At 42.1% G+C, this 22567-nt stretch overlaps 1 pseudogene; it reads right to left on the reverse strand.

The window, feature by feature from the left end:
- Window positions 1–1910: 1910 nt before the first annotated feature.
- Window positions 1911–2031, reverse strand: LOC145402776 (5S ribosomal RNA; annotated as a pseudogene).
- Window positions 2032–22567: the final 20536 nt, after the last annotated feature.

Here is a 22567-nt window from a genome sequence, read left to right on the forward strand (position 1 = left end):
TGAAAGATAGGAATAATAAACTGTTTGTGGAGAAGAGAGAGAAATTGAGGAGATGGAAGGAGCACTTTGAGGATTTGTTGAATATAGAGAGTGAGCAGAGCGAGTATAAGTGGCTGGGGAATGGCTGGGAGAAGAAGAGAGGAGGGAGGAAGATATCAGTAGGGCGGAAGTAGTGGAAGCAATGAAGAAGTTCAAGATGGGAAAGGCCCCAGGAATTGATGGCGTGTGTGGTGAAATGCTGAGGTATGGGGGTGAGATTGTTGTGGAGTGGATATGTGAGTTGTGTAGATTGGCTTGGGAGGAGGGAAGGGTTCCAGAGGACTAGAAATCAAGTATAATTGTTCCTTTATACAAAGGAAAAGGGGAGAGAGAAGTATGGGGTAACAATAGAGGTATTTGTCTTCTTAGTGTGACTGGAAAAATATATGGTAGAATACTCATTGATAGGGTTAGGCATATGGCAGAGGAGCTAGTTGGAGAAGAACAAGGGGGATTTAGGAAAGGAAAAGGGTGTGTAGATCAGATATTTGTTCTAAGATGTTTAGTGGAGAAGTACCTAGAGAAAGGAAAGAAAGTGTATGCTGCCTTCATGGATTTCGAGAAAGCTTATGACAGAAAAGATAGGCAAGGTATGTGGAAGGCATTATGAATATATGGAGTGGAGGGGAAATATTGAGTGTTGTGAAGAGTATGTATGAAGGAGCTAGGACTACGGTGCGAGTGGATGGTGAGCTGAGTGAGCTCTTTGATCTCAATGCGGGACTGAAACTGGGTTGTGTGATGTCTCCATGGCTGTTTAAATACATGGATGGGGTTGTAAAGAATTTGCAAGGTAGGGCAGTGAATGACGGTGAGGTTTGGAAGATTCCGGTTTTGCGGTTTGCTGATGATACAGTATTGTTGAGTGAAGATGAATGGGAGTTGCAAGGTTTGGTGAATGAATTTGGGACAGTGTGTAGGAAGAGGAATTTGAAAGTTAATGTAAACAAGAGTAAGGTTATGGTGTTTGAGAGGAATGAAGTCACAGAATGTACAGTGAGGTTGGATGGTGATGATATGGAGAATGTGAGTCATTCAAGTACTTGGATAGTGTGATGGGTAAGGATGGGACTTTGGGGATTGAAGTGCGTGAAAGGGTACTGCAGGGAAGGAAGGTTGTTAGTTCACTGAAAGCAGTGATGAGAAATAAGGAGGTGAGTATGGAGGTTAAGAAGTCACTGCATGATAGTATTGTGATTCGTACCCTGATGTATGGAAGCAAGTCGTGGACCTTGCAAGAGGGGAACAAGTCAAGAGTGAGAGCAGTGGAAATGAGTTACTTGAGAGGAGCATGTGGAGTGACATGGAGGGACAGGTTGACGAATGAAGAAGTGAAGGAACGTTGTGAGGTGGATGTGGATGTGGTTGAGAAGATTAGGAGAAATTCACTAAGGTGGTTTGGACATGTGGAGAGAATGGAGAATGAAAGACTGACTAAGAGGGTGTGTGTAGGTGAGGTGGAGGGAGGGAGAGGGAGGAGTAGACCGAGGATGAGGTGGAGGGATGGAGTTGAGAGGTATATGAGGGAGGGGGGAGTGAGTTGGGGGGAGGGTAGTCAAATGGTTGGTGACAGAGCGACTTGGAGGCGTTTTGTCTGCGGCCACCCTTTGCGGGAGTAGGGCGTCGGGCTATAGAGAGAGAGAAAGAGAGAGAGAGAGAGAGAGAGAGAGAGAGAGAGAGAGAGAGAGAGAGAGAAAATCTGGTGGAAGTAGTTATATTCATCTGTCGTTCCAGCGTCCAATCCTTTTTGCCCCATCAATATATATGCCAAGTATTTTATATAGATATCATTTTACACGTTTACCATTTTGCCTTTGATTTTGTAAGTTAAAACATTTTATAAAATGCACATTATTATTGACACGTAGGGATGCCAACAGCATCTGGTGTTCCCAGGCGGTCACCCATCCAAGTACTAACCAGACCCAACGTTGCTTAACTTCGCTGATCGGACGGGAAGCGGTGTACTCAACGTGGATTAGTGCCCCTCCCTGTAAAACAATTAACTCTAAGCCCTTGGCCACCCCGTTTGGGATACATGGCGTCTGGCGATGAATGAATGAATGAATGAATGAACATTATTATTATCGTTTTATCACAGCCGAAATAATTTATATGCATTGTCACAGCTGAAATACTTTATATGCAGCCCATTACTAAACCTTAATGAATGTCGTTGTGTGTGTGTGTGTGTGTGTGTGTGTGTGTGTGTGTGTGTGAGAGAGAGAGAGAGAGAGAGAGAGAGAGAGAGAGAGAGAGAGAGAGAGAAAGTATTGCATACAGAAACTCAAGCCTATTCTTTGTGACACTAGCTGAATCTTTTGATGAAATAAGCACTGCAGCAATATAGTAACGTAATGTGAGGTAAGTATAATATGGTACAATGCCAATGGACAGGCATGTTTCTTAAGTTGTGAATATTCAAGAGCATAACAGTGCTCTTCTTGTCCGCATGAGGAGATAAGTCTAGATGATATCCCGATGGAAACACTTTGCCACAATTATGGATATCAACGACAACTTTTAAATGCAACCTAAACTCTCCCAATCTTTAAAACTGCCGGCAAAATATGTAAACACTGTAGTTGTTCATCGATCGAACTTTGCCTGGCAACTCGTTGCTGAACTTTACATGCTTAGAAATAAGCCTAGCTAATGCATAGAGGATAGGCTAATCTCGTTTTTATACAGCTTTACATAAAAAGAAGGCACCACATGTCAAGCATAGACTAACAGATGTTCAATAATGCGCCATAAAATATGACCAGTAGGTAAGTGACCTGTTGTTATCTAGCAGTGATCACTGATATTTATACTGTTAAAAAAGCGAGATTTGCCACTTAGGTAGCTGAGATGTTTCTTGATGTTTCCCGAAGTTTACCATAGGTTGCGGTACGGGTCAGAGTTGCCAGTTTTCCTGCTGTTAGTGAACGTAGTTATTTCGTAAGGTGTGAATTAATTTTGTGTTTTTTTTTCTCTGTAATTTTTTATTTATGAGCCTGCTTGTTAAATTATGTAATTCAAGTTTGTATGTAAAATAATTTACAGTGATATGAATGTAAGAAGACGCTGGCATGCTTTGGATGTCTCGAAATTGGTAACTGTTGTAGCTAGGGGTAGGTACAGGACCAGCACATTCTAGAACAGTGATTCTCAACCTTTTTTGCCCCATTCACCCCTTCCACCATATGGCAGAATGTCATTCTCCCCTATCCAAGACTGTCTTACTCATACGGTGATTACCTGAATAATTCGCATAAAATAATGAAAATCTGCTTTAATATTTCCATACTAGTACATATATATTTACATGGATTATTTTGTAGTGGAGTTTTACCAGTTTAATGGCAACAAAAAATGTTGACAAGTTTTAAAACTTGAATTAAATTATTTTTTACTGGATTGAGGCGTCTGGCAATGATAGATAGATAGATAGATATTTCAATAAACAAAAAGTTCAATAGAATCCTAGGCACTGTAATTCACTAAACAAAAATTTACTTAAATGCAAGGCTGAAGATAGTTAGGCTAATGAGAAACCTGTGATTGTTTTTTTTTTTTTTTTCGTCAATTCTCGGATACGTGGAGGAATGCTTGAAAGGGCACAACGCAGGTCATTTTCAACCTCCAATCTACTTCGTTGCTTTGTTTTCATTTGCAGCAGAGTTGAAAATTCTGCCTCACAAAGATATGTTGACGCATATGGAAGCAAGACTCGTATAGCTCTTTCAGCCACTTTTGGGTAAGACTCACACATCAAGGGCCAAAATTCTGTGACTGATTTCTCATCAAACATATCTCTTGCTCCCGAATCATTTTTGAACTCCAGAAATTCATCCTGACAGTCATCAGCAACTTTTTCAACTGAACGTTTGAATGGATTTCGCACTAAATCCAACTCATCATCACTGAGTTCAGGAAAATATCTGCCGAAGTCATTTTCCAGTGGTGTCAAATGCCCCAAAATTTCATTTTTTGTGAACTGTGACAGCACTTGGTCATTACCCCCAGCAACAAGGACTGATGAGAGTTTCTCAAACATTGCAACATTATTCATACTGACCTTTCTCTTCCAATTTTCCAGCTTGCTCATGAAAGCTTTCAAGGAATCCATGAACTTTATGTTTGTGTTTCTGCCTTGCATCTGTATATTCAGTTTATTCAGCTGCCCAAAGATGTCAACCAAATAGGCAAGGCGCATAATCCACTCATCATCCAGCCAAGCAAAAAAATCCGTCTTACCCTGAACTTCAAAAAATAATTTGAGATCATCTCTAAGCTCAAATGCTCGCTCAGTGACATTTCCTCTTCAGAGCCATCGAACATTTGTGTTGAAAAGAAGCAGGTGATGTGCTGCATCCATGTCAGTACATAACTGCTTAATGACTCGAGAGTTGAGAGTTCCTCCATTGACAAAATTCACAATTTGAATTGTTTGATCCAAAACCTTTCCTAGTGGAGCTGAAAGTGTCTTTGAGGCCAGTGCCTGACAATGGATTAAGCAATGAACGCCTTTCACATTTGGAGATCGCTGTTTCACACAAAATTGAAATCCAGATTTTGTTCCCCAACATAGCTGGTGCTCCATCCGTACAACACCCACAGACATTATCCCACAATAGATTTTCTGATTCAAAGAAAGAAAAAACCTTTTCCAAAACATCTGAGGCCTTGGTAGTTGTTTCAAGAGGAGAGCAAAAGAGAAACTCCTCTTTAAATGAACCTGAGTGAACATACCTTGCAAACACTAGTAACAGCGAACACGATGCCACATCAGTCGATTCATCAAGTTGAATTGAAAATAAGCCGGACGCTGCAGACTTCATCTCTTGCACAACTTGATCCTTGATGTCACTGGCCACGTCACTGATTCTCCATTGAACAGTACTGTCTGATAGTGAAATCGCTGCAAGTTTGTTCTCCAATCCATTTCCCAGCACAATTTCCACCATTTTGAGTGCACAAGGTTTAACTAAGGTTTCCCCAATTGTATATGTTTTTTTCTGCTTTGCTATCTCCAGTGCTACGACATAAGAAGCTTCAGTTACCTTTTGGTTATTATCATGATATGCTCTTGTTGAATCCAGCTTCATCTTTTTCAGAACATTCCCATGGCGTTCAAAAAAACTTCTGTCTTTGTCCTTATATTGAGGATGAACATTGTGCAAGTGTTGCTTCAACTTTGTTGGTTTCATAGAATCATTTGACAAAGATTTCTTGCAAATAACACACTGGGGCATTTCTTCTCCGTTAATGATGATGGATATGACTCCATATTGATTGTATGAATCATTGTACCCTCTTTTTTTTTTTTTTTTTTTTTTTCACATGATTTACTCCGAATTCGGTAAAAAAAAAAAAAGCAACAATCAAAATAAATTTAAAATATGGAAAAAAAAACACACAAACACATACAAAAATTCACAAATATAGAAGATACTGGTCCACATTAACATATCCCACAATACTTGACTGTATGAACAACATCCCTTCTCAGAACATTATCCATTCCTCGCTTAACCCATTTATTTAAAATGAGTTCTATATTAAAGTTTCATTGTGACTAAGAATGGACGACTATATTGATCTTAGGAAAGTAAACTCACAATTAGTGGATTGAAAGTGATCTGCAGTGTGATATCATCAGTTCCTTTTAATATAATTTCATTACTCAGTCTTTCAAACTGAACAGAGATATGGCGTTGATCACTGAACGGGTTTTGCTTTTGTGGTGTTTGATTGTACTTTCAGTGTTTATATATGTCTTTAATTGGCAGCGAATGTACATTGACAGTATTTGGAAAGTCATTTTGTATCATCTCTATATTTTTCAGTAATTTTTTGTATCTGGGGTTCCTGAAGCAATTCCCTTCAAAAAGTTCATTGGATTTCTTATGTATATTTTTCATTTGTATTTTGAACGGAATCATCACAAAGGAATTAAGTTGATAAGCTTTCTCAGAACGACCACAGTACTGTACAGGCTTGTTTGCAACTGTAAGGCAGACTTGAACTGAGAGTGAGTGACAGAATCTACCGAGGCCTGAGGGCCAACAGCGTCACTAGTTTGTACACGTCCAAAACGTAACCCTGACGTTACAGGAATATGATGACTCTCTCTCTCTCTCTCTCTCTCTCTCTCAGGGTTCCAGTTTATAAAATAAGTAAAAATAATTGCATTTTTTTTAGACAAGATGAAATTCTCCTTGATTTGAGGGGTTTTCGTAGTTCCTTCGCTGTTTCCCCAACTTAGGCAAACAAAACAAGCTGACAGGACGAACACACAGGAATTAGACAAGAAAGAAGACAAGCTTCCTCCTCCACCTCGGCCCGCACGTACTCACATATTTTCTCACTCACAGAAACAACTGAAACGGACCTGAGAGAATATTTTCTCTTCTGTTATTTCTCACACCATTCCTTAATTACTATAAAAATAACAATACACTGGAAAAAAAAAATTGGGCCTAACTGATGCACATTATGTTTTGTGTTTAGAGGCAATAAAAAGATGAATAAAACAACAGTTTGCTTGCCATTCTATGGTCTCAATTCCCCCCTGGTTGAGACCCCTGTATCTAGAATGCTGGGGAAGCAAAGAAGGTTATATAAGATGGGGAAGAGACTGTTTTGAGTGTAGTGGGTTTTCAGTTCAGTCTGAGTGTAGTGCAATGTGAGTGCAGTGAAGTTTGTATATTATCTGTACTTGTATAATAACAGTGAAGTGTTGCTGGGAAACAGTGAAGTGTTTTTTGAAGTTTGTATATCATCGAAACTTGTGAAAAATAGTGAAGTGTTGTCAAGTATTAAGTGTAATTACAGTTAGTAAAGTGTGTATAGCTCCAGTGCTTGTGAGAATAGTGAAGCTGGAAGGCATTCAGTGTACTTACTTGGAAAATAAAGACAGTGAACTTAACCCCTTAACCATGGGGCATCACTTTCGTGATGCTCGGGAGCAAGGGATCATACCGCAGGGCGTCACTTTTGTGATTCTGTGTTATTTTGAATTCGCCTGGGCTTTCAAGTGGTGGCTTGTATCATCTATCAGTATTACCAGTGTCCAACTATACTCATTTCTGCTAATGGCACCTGTATCCCATCCACTGTTGACAATTAAGCCATTTTTCTCCTGTCCTTGACTTCCCCCCTCCTTACCTCCCCTCCATTACCCTTTCCTCCCGCCTAACCAGCTGTGCTGCGCTACACAAATCCTGGACGGATTTTTCCACTCATTTTATCCATTGAACAGTGCCCTTTGGCCTATTCTTATACAAAATAGTATATAAAAGAAAAAGAAAAGGTAATTGATACTGCCATACATCTGGAATGGGCTAATTATCACCTGGCAACACCTCACGTGCAGTTCGCTAATATTCCCTGTTTATTTCCCCTTGAAATATGCCGTATGACCTGTTCTCATAATAAAAACAAATATAAGAAAGGGAGGGAGAAGCGTAAGTGATATTTACATGCACCTGGAACTACCTAATTTACTACGAATTGTCTAGATTTCCTGCCAATCATTTCACAGTATATATATTAGCAGCTGTCACCATGCTGACATTGGCAACCCTTCACTGCCCCTAGGCCACAGCATTCCATTCAGTTTACTGTCGTCTTTCAAGGTGAAACCACGTCGGATTCGCGCCTGTCCAATTCCACCGTTTTTTAGCCCCATGCAAAGGGTCCTGTGACCTCTACCCCTAATAAACCTCGTGTGTAGGGGTAAGGGGCTAAGTGACTCTGCTGTGGAACGTGAACTGGCTAGTGTATCAATGATAATGATCGACAGTGACTACAATCTTTCTGGTGACTCTAAAACAGTGCAAGTGGAAATGTAAATAATGTGTAAATTATGTGTAAACAGCAAATGAAAGCAATGAATGTAAATATGAGTGAACAGTGGAAAATAGTTTTATAAGTTACTGCAAGTGACAGTGCATAACATAGTGTAAACAAAATAGAAATGTAAATAACGTAAATAAAATAGAGAATGTAAATAGAAATGTAAATTAGTAATATAAGAATACGAGTATATATACTAGGAGGAATGAAAGTGAAAGTGAAAGTTTCGCTCTAGCATGTATGAATACTGAACGTTTGAAAGTGAAAGTGACAGCTTCGATCTCTACTCTAGTATACAGTACGAGAAAGTGAATGCTTGGAGTGAAAATAAACTACTAGTACTGAAAGAAACTTATAGATAAATATTGTATATATAAATAAGTGTAATAAATTACTAGGAATATAAAGTGTGAGTGTGTTTATAAATAATAAATGACAGCTCCGCCTCAGAATACCATCGGGGAACCAGCACGGGAGGAAAGCTCGTATGCGCTCATAATTTACATTGCTTTCATGGCTTTTTTTTTTTTGGAATATGGACTCTGAACTACTTGAAATTCATTAAATAGTGTTTGTAGTTATAATATCAGGCAGTGGTAACCATATTACAGGGTATCGGGAAGTGTAAAGTGGAGACTTCGTTACCCAACTTCAGAAGTCTCCACAAGTCCTACGGTTGTCGACGAAGGCTCAACAAACATCCCAGGGGAAAGCTGAAGGTATGTGCCATATGCATATATAATTTTAATACTCTAGGACTAATAACTGATTTTTGGCAAATATTTTAAAAATGTCAGTTGGAACACGAATATCCTCACGTGAGGCGCAAGGAGCACAAAAACAACCCCGCGGTGTAGGGGTTAAGAAGCCAGTGTTTATTTACAATGCCTCAGCTGATCTTGTATACTGTACACCTAAAGGCTGACCATAGGAAGAACAGTTCACTGGGCAATGTCCTTCCTATGCTGAACTACTGCTGGTGCAGCCTGTGGCAGTGTGGGGTGGGGATATGACACTGGTGTCAGGAGTGTGGATAATTTAAGGGTTGCAGTGAGCCTAATCTTCAACATGGGGCAAGGGGGTGTGCAGGCAAGATCCCGAGCTGGAGTGGAAGACGAGGTGTCAATGGCGGCAGTTATGAAGCTATTACAAGCACAAATACAGGCACAGACTGAAGAACACAAAAAACTAAAAGAAGACTTACAAGCGCTGAACGAAGGACAGAAAGAACTCAAAGAACTAGTACAGGCATAAGGTGTACTACTGAAGGCAAATGGGGAACTACTAGAGGCACAACGTGAAGAACAAAAAGAACGACATGAGCAACTTCAAGAGGCATCAGAGGAGCAACAGAAGGTATTACAATCGAGATGCAAGGATAGCTAGAGGCTTTCATGGGGGAAATGAAGGAAGAACAACAACAGCTTAAGGAGGAAGTAGATGCCAAGCTTGAGCAGCTGAAGTATGAGAAGGAAGTGAAGCTTGCTACTAATTTCAGGGGTGCTGCAATGGAAATTCCAGGCCAGATGCATGTGGAGGATGGAGATTTACAGCCAGTGCCAGACTTGCTGCAGTGGAGTACAGTGGGACCATCTTGGGAAGAAGTTTCCAGGTTAAGTCCTGCGACCAAGAGTTACTGGAGTCAGTGGGACCTTTTTTGTTTAAACAATGGACTACTGGAGCATCAATGGGAGACACCCAATGGCCTCAGCAAGTACTGGCAACTGGTGGTTCCGAAGAAAATGAGGTCAAAGATCTTGGATGAGTCTCATAATCAGATCACTAGTGGGCACCTGGGAGTGAAGAAAACTCTAAGCTGACTGCGACAGAGGTTCTACTGCATTGGCATGCATCAGGATGTTGAAGTGTGATGTATGCCGTGCCAAGAAGGGACCCAAGAAACGTGGTTGCACCCCTCTTCAGCTGTACCAAGTGGGTGCACCAATGGAAAGAGTGGCGTTGGACAGTGCTGGACCTTTGTCACTCACTGAAAGAGGAAACCTGTATATATGTCACCAATGACTATTTCACAAAGTGGCCAGAAGCCTATGCCATCCCCGATCAAGAGGCTGCGACTGTTGCTCAGTTGTTGGTTGACCAGTTTTTCTGTCATTTTGGGATGCCACAAGAGCTACATTCAAACCAGGATAGAAACTTCGAGTCTGCTGTGTTCCGTGAGTCTATCTATCTATCTATTGGCAGACGCCATAATCCCGTAAGGGGTGGCCATTTGACTTTTAGTTATTTGTTATACGGGGAGGGGCATTAACCCTCCACCAACCAACTTGTTGACACGTGGGCGCACATATGGTTATATGGTTACCACCCAGCACTGTAAATGGTTTCTTGACTTACAGGAAACCATTTGGCTTGTCACTCAATGTAAAGCCACCTGTAAAGGAAAGAAATGCAATAAGAAGTGACAGGAATGATGGGAGAAATAGGAAGAGAGAAGGGCAGGCACAGAAAAGAATGATCAATGCTAAGGAAGAAGTAGGCAGCACTACATCAAGTGAGTGGATGATGGTCGCCACCACCTACTCACTTCTGTGGTTCTGCAGGTTATTGGGGATCAAGAAGACCAGGACAATCCCACTAAGACCACAGTCAGATGGGATGGTGGAGAAATTCAACTGGACCCTAGGACAAGAAATGGCCAAGTACTGCATAGATGGACAAACAGAATGGGACCAGAATTTATCTGCATTGCTGATGGCATATCGGTCTGCATCCCACGAGCCTACCAGCTACACTCCTGCAAAACTGATGTTGGGCCACGAGTTACACTTACCTGTTGACTTGTTAATGGGAAGACTACCTGGTGATGAGCTGCTTATAGACACCACTGGTTATGCGAAGCACCTTCAGGAAAGGCTGGCTGAGGTACATCATCAAGTGCGAGGGGCCCCTCAAGTTTTTGGGAGAGGTGATGAAGTGCACGTATGATGCAAAGGCAAGTGATGTGAGCTTCATGGATGGCTATACAATCCTCAGTGAAAGAAGGAACAGACATCGAAGCTGCAGAACCCATGGGATGGGCCTTACACTGTGTTGGACTGCCTATCAGATGTAACATATCAGATTCGGGGAGACAGGAAATCTCACCCAAAGGTGGTACACATGAACCGTCTTTGGCAGTACCATGGGCCAGGTCACTACATCTGGAACATCTCCGAGGAATCGTGCTCACCTGCAGCCGAGGATCTTGAGGAGGACCAAGGAGCTGAAGTGCAAGAGGATGGTGACAGTTTCCCAAGAGAAAAAGTGAATCAAGAAGAGGACCAAGATCTTCCTGGAGGGTGGACTCTGTGGAGGAGCAAGGACATCATCGGAAGCAGCGTAGAAGATGACCTGATAAGTTGAAGGATTATTTTGTGTATAGCTAGATGTTTCATTAGGATTAATTATGTCTGTATGTACTGGGTAGTTTTGTCGGGACAACAAAGAACTAGGGAGGGGGTAGTGTTAAGAAGTTAGATTTGCCAGTTGAGTAGCCGAGATGTTTCTTGATGTTTCCCGAAATTTACCAGAGGTTGCAGTATGGGTCAGAGTTCCCAGTTTTCCTGCTGTTAGTGAGCATAGTTATTTCGTAAGTTGTGCATTAATTTTTGTGCTCTTTTTCTCTGTAATGTTTTATTTCTTTGATTGCTTGTTAAATTATGTAATTCAAGTTTGTATGCAAAATAATTTACAGTGATATGTAATTTAAGAAGACTGGCATGCTTTGGATGTCTCCAAATTGGTAACTGTTGTTGCTAGGGGCAGGTACTGTACAAGACCAGCACATTCTAGAACGTTGGAGAAGCAAGGAAGGTTATATATGGATGAGGAAGAGACTGTTTCGAGTTTAGTGGGTTTTCAGTTCAGTCTGAGTGTAGTGCAGTGTCAGTGCAGTGAAGTTTGTATATTTTTGGTACTTGTGTAATAACAGTGATGTGATGGCAAACTGTGATATCATTTGAACTATACTCAGTTTTTTTTTTTTTATCGAGGCAAAGATGCACCTGACAGATTGGTGATGATTGGCTGAATGCAACGTTACTTCATAATCTTTTTATTATTATTTGACAACATATATCTGATGGGGAAATTTGGGTTAGTATATGTTATTCGGACATTTCGCATTCAGCCAATCATCACCAACCTATCAAGTGCATCTTCGCCTCAATTAAAAACACTAGGTATAGTGAAATATAGTGAAGTGTTGTCTAGCACTAAGTGTAGTTACAGTCATGAAAGTGTGTATAGCTCCAGTGCTTGTGAGAATAGTGAAGCTGAAAAGCATTTAGTGTAGTTACTTGGAAAATAGACAGTGAACAAAAGAAGCCAGTGTTTATTTACAACGCCTCATCTGATCTTGTATACTGTATACCTAAAGGCTGATCATAGGAAGAACAACTAACTGGCCAATGCCCTTCCTAAACTGAACTGCTGCTGTTGGAGCCTGTGGCAGTGTGGGGTGAGGACGTATCAATATGGACTTGAATGGAATCCACCAAACATCCATTCACTGAACCAACATGGCGGCTGTCCAATCTCTCTTTCTATTTGGTCTTTGCTTACCGGCATTGCCTAGGACTGGGATAGCCAATCCTCCTCTGACAGAAAACCCCAGGGTTCCATTTTACCTACTGAGCCTATGTTTCTCCTTGGGCCCATTTTCCCAGGGATATAATAATTCCCCATGGACCTCTTCCTACCATGGACCTACTGTACTGTATATTCCTATAACCCACCCATCCCATCTGCCCTGCCCACTTTACCAATCCGTCCATCCATCCAACCCATTGTAAATAATAATAATGCTATGGTTGTAGAAATAAAAAGCTTGACGGTAAATGGCTACCATGTTTCCACCATGTTGACCCGATTATTTCTAATTAGTTCTAATCTTCTCCTTTAGGGATGCCACTTTCGCAACCGTAATGTGTGAATCTAAATTTGTCATAAAAATTACACCACTCAGAGTGTGAGGAATGTGGACGAGCACTAAGTGAAAAATAATGGGACTGGAGGAAAGCCCAAGTAGTGATGAAGAAACAGGTGACAATTGTATAGATATAGCAGGTCCTTCCTTTTGGGTTCCAGCTCTTCCCATGGAATGCCAATGAGCACGAAAAGCAGTTGTCACTTCTCCATTTGTTGCTGCTTTAGATCGCACCAAGACTTAAGACAATGCTGTAGTTCATCTGCTTTCTGCAACCATTTCTGCCTGTGGATAATATCCAACAATGTATATTATCAACATGCATAGTATCTACCGATATCGAATCAAAAGACGGAGGGAATCTGCTTAATGGCTGAAAAAATTATTCCATCCAACTTTCCCACTTGTAGTGCACCGGGACAGAAAACTAATTCCCGATGTAACAGGAGCAAATGTCACTTAATGTCTTCCAATTCTCGTCTCAGGTGATTGAGTTTCAAAGCTTTTGAATGCAGCCAGTTTGGAATCGGGGACAGGAGTTATCACTGAAACCTTGAATAGCTGCAGTATATTGGAACGTGTGGTAGGAATGGCTTTCAACACCACTGCCAACAATACCGGATTGTGTCAGGGACATGCACCCTTATTCAACAACACCTGTACAAGGATCTCATCCACCTGGCTTGTCGGCATCACATTTTTGAGATTCTTGGACCATCCTCTGGTCCCAATATTCACATATTCAAGCAGTTCAAAGCCACGTGGAATACTATTTACACAACATGCTTTCAGACCTTCAATGAAAATGAGAAAATGCCAGTGATTGATAGTGAACAATGTGATGAGCTCATAGCATTTTGTATAAAACAGTTGCAAGAAAGCCAATCTCTACATGATTTTCGAGAACTGCTAGAACTGTCCATTGTTGTCTTGGGTGGTGCACCGCCCCGTGGAACACGGTTTCAGCATCCTTGTGCTTGCCACCATGGCAGATGGGCAGCTGAAGTTATATACGGCATCAAAGTCTGTCTTTTCTATCATCAGACAAGCATTACACTGAAGCAAGGGCGAGGACTGAAGCGGTTTCTTGTGTTCATGAAACAACACCTGAAATCATGGTTCTTGGCAACAAAAGCAGCTCTAGCTCCAGCAAACAATCTAAGGCTTCTCCGGGAACTGTCACATTATCCTGATAACGGCATCTCACAAGTCTTCTTGAAAGCAATTGGTCATAACTTGTGGTATTTGTCAGAGCAATTAGTTGGACTGTTTTTTTTTTTTTTTTTTTCATCCAATTGTTGACCCTAAAGAGAAGCGAAAAATGGTGATGTCTCTAAACGAAAAAGGAAGCAAAGACCAACTAAAGAGAGAAACAGTTGAACTTGAGGCAACAGTACTGTATTAGAAAACAGTTTCAAGTTTTGCGATCAGTAACACCAAGAAGATCTTCACACTGCTTGGCCTTCTTCATTCATTCCTAGTATTCGATCCATCTACATAGAAAAGTCGTGAGGATTACAAGGAAGCTGAGTGCATCGTCCAGGGGTACAGGTAACAAATGACTTTGTTTAATGAGGGGTAGCACTGATTCAAGAGTTAAATCACATGCTGCCCAAGAACGAAGATCAAAGGCAATTTCTTCTCCAGGTCATTGATCAACACAGGCAAGTGTATCCAGATGCAAAGAAGGTTACAGGTGGCAGCAGTTACAAGCCATAAAACTAGGCAACCATGAGTGGGAGCTGGGCTCCCATGATACCACCCCCAGGGCAGGGCTAATACTCTGCAAAGAGGGGGACCTATGGTCCTTCCAATTTATCCAGATTGTTTGGGCGTTGTCCCTCACGGAAGTTCGCCTTCGAGTGACGCTGCCAAATCTGTACCAAAACACACCTCTCTGTCCCATGTCAGCTATTTACTACTTCTAAATGAAATTTATTTACAGTATATATTGTGGAAGCAATGAAGAAAGTTAAATTGGGGAAAGCCCAAGGAATTGATGGAGTGTGTGGTGAAATGCTGAAGCATGGGGGAGAGATAGTAGAAGAATGGATGTGGAAGATGTGCAGATTGGCCTGGGAGGAAAGTAGAGTCCCGGAGGATTGGAAGTCAGGTATAATTATTCCCTTGTACAAAGGAAAAGGGGAAAAAGAAGTGTGTGGTAATCATAGGGGCATTTGTCTTCTTAGTATAATAGGAAAAGTGTATGGTAGGATACTTATTGACAGAGTTAGAGAAAGAACAGAGAAATTAGTTGGAGAAGAACAGGGAGGCTGTAGGAAGGGAAGAGGTTGTGTAGATCAGATATTCATTCTTAGATCATTAGTGGAAAAGTTTCTAGAGAAGGGAAAGAAGTTGTATGCAGCATTCATGGATTTGGAGAAAGCATATGACATGGTGCATAGACAAGGATTGTGGAAAGTATTAAGAATTTATGGAGTAGATGGAAAGTTGTTGAATGCTGTGAAGAGTATGTATGATGGTGCTAAGGCTGCAGTGCGTGTGGATGGTGAACTAAGTGAATTTTTCTCTTTGGAGGTTGGATTGAAAAAGGGATGTGTCATGTCTCCATGGTTGTTCAATCTGTTCATGGATGGGGTAATAAAAGAGGTACAAGGTAGGGTAGTGGATGTTGGAGTGGCCCTGGTGAGAGAGGATAGTGTTTGGAAATTCCCTGTACTGTTGTTTGCAGATGATACTGTGTTGTTGAGTGAAGATGAAGGGGAGCTGCAAGGTTTGGTGGATGAGTTTGGGAGAGTGTGCAAGAAACGGAATCTAAAGGTGAATGTAAGGAAAAGTAAAGTGATGGTCTTTGACAGAGGTGAAGTCAGTGAATGTACAGCGAAGTTGGATGGTGAGGAATTGGAAAATGTGAGTACGTTTAAGTACTTGGGTAGTGTGATAAGTAAGGATGGAGGTTTGGAGGGTGAAGTGCTTGAAAGGGTACAGCAGGGAAAAATGGTTGCTGGTTCTTTGAAAGCAGTGATAAGAAACAGGGAAGTGAGCATGGAAGTGAAAAAGTTACTACATGACAGTATTGTGATACCAACTCTAACGTATGGAAGTGAAGCTTGGACATTGTTGGAAGGACACAAGTCAAGAGTGAGAGCAGTGGAAATGAGTTATTTAAGAGGAGCCTGTGGAGTCACATGGAGAGACAGGCTGACGAATGAGGATATAAAGGAGCGTTGTTGTGTGGATGTGGATGTGATAGGAAGTGTTATGAGGAACACACTGAGGTAGTTTGGCCATGTGGAGAGGATGGAGGGTGAAAGACTGACGAAGAGAGTGTATGTGAGTGAGGTGGAGGAGGGAAGAGGGAGGGGGAGGCGGAGGATGAGATGGAGGGATGGGGTGGAGAGGTACATGAGAGAGGGGGTGTGTGAGTTGGGAGCAGGGCAGTGAAATGGTGGGGGACAGGGCGACGTGGAGGCGATTTGTTTGTGGCCACCCCGAAAGGGATTGAGGCGTCTGGCAATAGGTAGATAGACAGATAGACAATAGTGCACTGAATGTTCGAAAATTCGAATTCTTAGAGCGACTCAGAACCATTATTCTAGCCGCATTATCACATGTTGGCTTAGCCTTCCTGCCCTGGGTTAGCTATGAGATTTTTGTTTTCACTCCCGAGACTTCTATATTTTCTATCTATCGATAACTTTAAACGTGTAATATCTCCGATATTACAGATGCTCACCAAAAACGTCATAGACTAATACAGTCTTATGTTTGATGAATATGTCCTCAAATTTATGAAAACGTTTTTTGATTCATCCTGTATATAAATAAATATATATATATATATATATATATATATATATATATATATATATATATATATATATATATATATATATATATATATATATATATATATATATATATATATATATATATAATTTGTCGGTGATCTTGGATTTTCTTCAGGAATTCCCCAAAGGGCAGCGACGTTTCAGAACTATCTTATTCCATCTTCATGCTGGATCTGTTTTTTTTTTACAGCCTTATGACTATCGCCCACTATGAGGAGCATTAGGCCAAATAGGATTAAGGTTCCAGAAACACAACTTTAAAGGCTCTGCAGAAGACGGACATTCTAGCGGATCAGTTGCAGCGGTAACATACAATAAAATGCTCATAGATTGGCTAGACGCACCTCCTTCCCCCTGACAACAAGATGGGGTGGAATCCCCTCACCTAAGTCAGAGCCCAGAACAAATCGTGTAAGTTGGAGTAGGTGTGGGCATCCAGTATCAGGAGGTGACTGTAGGAGGTCGCTTCTACCCAATCCTTATGATCCACAATAGGAGGGCGAGATGGGCCCGTCCCTGGCTGAGGAGCCGGTCAAAGCATCCTCAACCATGGGGAAGGAGTCAGAAGAGTCCCACCCCTCCTCAGTCACTGATGGCAGTTGGTGTACTTTTGCAACAGTCTGGTATGTGGCCATGTCCGGAGCAGGGTCAGTGATCAGTGTGACGGTCTTTCTATTGAGGGAAGCCTCCAGCCTTAGCCTCTTGCGCGGTGTTGTGTGGGGGGCAGCAGGTCGCGGCCGCTGGGTCCAACACTCCTGGCAGTGAGGGGCAGAATGTACATCACGGGCGAAGCACTCGGGGATGACAGGGTGAGGCAACCTGATATCCTAAAAAATTTGGGGGAAGAGAATATGCAAAGCCCCCGTATCACCCCGCCCAAAGGCCCTTGTCATCGCGATGCACATTTCTCTGATGGTCCTTATCTCCTCAGGACTCCCAGGACCCCTGGCCAGGTACCCCCTTGTCGTGAGGCGCCGCTCTGCATGGGCAAAACCCTGCAAGGCCACACCCCCAGACCCAGTGATATCCTGAGTCCCAGAACCCTTAGAAGTCCCAGAGAGACTAAACTCCATCTCATCATCCCCAAGGGAGCGTTGGAGGTGCCGTGGGTTTGGCTTAATGACACCCTGACGGTGCACGAAAACATCACCTCCAGTATCCTGGCGTTTGATGAAGCCGCACCTCTCCGTGATTTATACAAAACCACGGTCCCCCTGATCTTCATTTGGGCCGCCAGAGACTGGTCGGCTATTTGCCTCCCTCACCGGGTCACAGGCAGTAGCAGATATGTCTTCCATTGTGGCTCATTGAGTTCTTTCCCTGATGGTTCTGTCGTGGGTGGCTGCTTATATACTGCTCAGGTGAATCAGGTGGAGACAGTTGGGTGGGGCTGATCAGCTAAGGTGATCGCTCATTGGCTGCTTCATTGGCATTTCGACTTATATGTTTATTGTTGGTTGTTTTGTGATAACGTAAATTGCCTCTAAAAACAACAGCCCACCTTCTGCTTCGAAACCAACTGGCCCTGGCCAAGACGCCCCTTCGGGAGGACCATGCCATTTTCTAGCATAACTGCAACAGTGAGGAGTGTAGACCTCAATCATACATTGGAATGACACAGACCAGACTATTGAGGAGCCTCACCTGTCACCTATAAAATAGAGTCATCAAGAACCACTACGCCACCCTACACAACTCCCATCTCATACGATAAGACCTGGATGAGAATACTAAAATAATCAACAGAGAATAAGACTCTCACCGTCTCATGTTTCTAGAGGCAGTCTACATTATCAAAAAACAAACTACAAAAAACGCACAAGTTGAAGATTTCCAAATCCTGCTATCATCAAAACGCCTCATAAGCTCAGCCTACGAAGCAGCTGATGAGCGATAAGCTTAGCTGATCGGCTCTGCCCACTTGTCTCCACCTGATTCACCTGAATCGAATAAATGCAGCCACCCTCTACAGAACCATCAGATCCAGCATGAAAAAGGAACAAGATAGTTCTGAAACGTCAATGCCCTTTGGGGAACTCTTGAAGAATCTCCAAGTTCACTGACAAAGTGTACTCCAAATAGAAACCGTACATAAGAAAATAAGTAAAGAAGAAAGTGCCATAAATTTCAACTTCATATGCCTCCAATATCTATCTATCTATCTATCTATATCTATCTATCTATCTATATCTATCTATCTATCTATCTATCTATCTATCTATATATATATATATATATATATATATATATATATATATATATATATATATATATATATATATATATATATATATATGTATATATATATATACTCCCCCAGTATCCCTGCTTGTTGTAAAAGGCGACTAAAAGGGTTGGCGGAGGGTTAGTGCCCCTCCCCGGAAAACAACTAACTAAAAAGACAAACAATAAGCCTGTGACAAGGACTGACCAAAAGATGACGACCAAGGACCGGACAAAGGACATGGTAATCGGAACATGGAATGTAATGGGAGCGAATGATGAGGTGAAAGAGAGTGAGATTGTCCAGGTGCTTGGGGTGCCAAAGTTGGTGTACGTGGAATAACTGAAACAAAATGGAGAGGTGAGAGTGTGAGAGAATAGGAGTATGGATGGGGTATATGTGCAGGAGTAGGTGAGAATGAGAGGGCAAAAGAAGGAGTATGTATAGTTGTGAGTAAAAGATGGAAGAAAAGCATAAGAGAGTATGGATCAGTTGGGTCAAGGATTGTGTGGGTAAGATTGAAAGCTGGAATACAAATGTGGGCGATTGTGTGCATGTATGCGCCAATGCAAGATCGTGCAAGCAGAGTGAGAGAAGAGTTCTGGGCAAATGTGGAAGTGTGCATGGAAAAGTTTGGAAGGAATGAGAGAGTGTTTTTGAACGGTGATATGAATGGTAAAGTAGGGAATGTGAAGGTGGATGGAATAGTTGGTGAGTGGGGTGTGCCTGGTGAGATAGATGAGAATGGCAGTGCGTTAGTGGACATTTGTGCTGCGAGGGGGTTGGTGATAGCCAATACCCTCTTCAGGCACAAAATGATCCACAGGTATACATGGCGAGTGTTGAGAAGGGTGGGTGGTGAACTGGATGAAAGGAAGGCAATGATTGATTATGTGTGTGTGGATGAAAGGATGCGAAAATGTGTAATGGATGCAAGAGCTTATAGAGTTTGGGGGAGTGGACTTTCTGACCACTACTTAGTGGTGGCCAGAATTAAGATCCAATTAGGATGGAGAAATAGAAGAAGGGAAGGACGGGAAGAAGGAGTATTTGTAGGGAGAGTGGAAAGGTTAGAAGAGGATGAGAAAAAGGCAGAGTATAAGAGAGAAGTGGAGGAACGATTGGGCAAATATGAACTGGAGCAGATGGGGGACGTGGAAGGTGTTTGCAGGATATTTACGGAGGAAATATGTGCAGCATGTGATGTGGTGTTTGGGATGAAGAGAAGATGGAGGGGTGTGCAAGGAACAGCGTGGTGGAATGAAGAGGTGAGACAGGCTGTGCCACAAAAGAACAAAGCATACAATGAATGGATGAGAAATAGGGGCGTGGAAGAAGTTGAGAGGCGGAAGAGAGAATTATATGTAGAAAAAAAGAGAGAGGTGAAAAGATTAGTAAAAGAGAGTAAGCAGAGAGTGCATGAGGAATTTGGAAGGAACTTGAGCGTAAAGTTTAGGGTCTGTAAGAAAATGTTCTGGAAAGAGGTGAAAAGAGTAAGACAGGGTGGAAGTGAAGTTAGCAGGGGAGTGAAAGATAAAAATGGTAGATTACTAGTGGAGAAGGGAAAAAAGTGAGCAGATGGAGAGAACACTTTAAGGAATTGTTGAACATAGAGACTGAAAGTAATGTGAGCATAAGTGGCTGGGGAATGGCTGGGAGAAGGAGGGAGGTGAGAAGACAGGAAGAAATCAGTAGGATAGATGTTGTGGAAGCAATGAAGAAAGTTAAATTGGGGAAAGCCCCAGGAATTGATGTAGTGTGTGGTGAAATGCTGAAGCATGGGGGAGAGATAGTAGTAGAATGGATGTGGAAAATGTGCAGATTGGCCTGGGAGGAAGGTAGAGTCCCAGAGGATTGGAAGTCAGGTATAATTAGCTCATTGTACAAAAGAAAAAAGGAAAAAGAAGTGTGTGGCAATCATATTGGCATCTGTCTTCTTAGTATAATAGGAAAGGTGTATGGGAGGATACTTATTGACAGAGTTAAAGAAAGAACAGAGGAATTAGTTGAAGAACAGGGAGGCTTTAAGAAGGGTAGAGGTTGTGTAGATCAGGTATTCATTCCTAGATCTTTATTGGAAAAGTTTCTAGAGAAGGGAAAGAAGTTGTATGCAGCTTTCATGGATTTGGAGAAAGCATATGACAGGGTGGATAGACAAGGATTGTGGAAAGTATTAAGAATATATGGAGTAGATGGGAAGTTGTTGAATGCTGTGAAGAGTATGTATGATGGTGCTAAGGCTGCAGTGCGTGTGGATGGTGAAATGAGTGAATTTTTCTCTTTGAAGGTTGGGTTGAAAAAGGGATATGTCATGTCTCCATGGTTGTTCAATCTGTACATGGATGGGGTAATAAAAGAGGTACAAGGTAGGGTAGTGGATGTTGGAGTGGCCCTGGTGAGAGAGGGAAGTGTTTGGAAACTCCCTGTACTGTTGTTTGCAGATGATACTTTGTTGTTGAGTGAAGACGAAGGAGAGCTGCAAGGCTTGGTGGATGAGTTTGGAAGAGTGTGTAAGAAACGGAATCTAAAGGTGAATGTAGGGAAGAGTAAAGTGATGGTCTTTGAGAGGGGTGAAGTCAATGAATGTACAACGAGTTTGGATGGTGAGGAACTGGAAAATGTGAGTATGTTTAAGTTCTTGGGTAGTGTGATGAGTAAGGATGGAGGTTTGGAGGGTGAAGTGCTTGAAAGGGTACAGCAGGGAAGAAAGGTTGCTAGTTCCTTGAAAGCAGTGATAAGAAACAGAGAAGTGAGCATGGAAGTGAAAAAGTTACTACATGACAGTATTGTGATACCAACTCTAACGTATGGATGTGAAGCTTGGACGTTGCTGGAAGGACTAAAATCAAGAGCGAGAGCAGTTGAAATGAGTTATTTAAGAGGAACCTGTGGAGTCACATGGAGAGACAGGCTGACAAATGAGGATATAAAGGAGCGTTGTGGTGTGGATGTGGATGTGATAGGAAGCGTTAGGAGGAATACACTGAGGTGGTTTGGCCATGTGGAGAGGATGGAAGGTGAAAGACTGACGAAGAGAGTGTATGTGAGTGAGGTGGAGGGGGGAAGAGGGAGGGGGAGGTCGAGGATGAGATGGAGGGATGGGGTGGAGAGGTATATGAGAGAGGGGTGTGTGAGTTGGGAGCGAGGGAGTGAAATGGTGGGGGACAGGGCGAAGTGGAGGCGATTTGTTTGTGGCCACCCCGAACGGGATTGAGGCGTCTGGCAATAGATAGATAGATAGATATCCTTGCAATAATAGTTCAGTGTACTGTATAGTTTAGATATACATCAAATTAGATGCCACTGTTGGATCAAGAAATCGGTAACTTTGCCTTAGCCTTCGGTTGTTTTTTATGTATATGCTACTTTACAAGAACAAAATCGTAGTCGTAATCAAATGTGTGTGTGTGTGTGTGTGTGTGTGTGTGTGTGTGTGTGTGTGTGTGTGTGTGTGTGTGTGTGTGTGTGTGTGTGTGTGTGTGTGTGTGTGTGTTTGTGTGTGATGACCCATTAATGTGCTCATACCAACTGCTACGGTTACTGCTAAATAGATCTGCAGCACCTTGTAGCATAATAATTTGTTTTAATTGTTACCACCTTCATTTCCCACACTGCCAAATGTTTTCCAATTGTTTTTAGGACATTATAATTATTCCTCACCCTGCCCTAGGGTGGGATAGGAGGTCTGGATGACGATGATGATGATGATAATATAATGAT

The sequence above is a fragment of the Coenobita brevimanus genome, chromosome 58 (assembly GCF_032717465.1).
Source record: "Coenobita brevimanus isolate Jiangsu-jjx chromosome 58, ASM3271746v2, whole genome shotgun sequence".
In the NCBI taxonomy this organism is placed as follows: domain Eukaryota; kingdom Metazoa; phylum Arthropoda; class Malacostraca; order Decapoda; family Coenobitidae; genus Coenobita; species Coenobita brevimanus.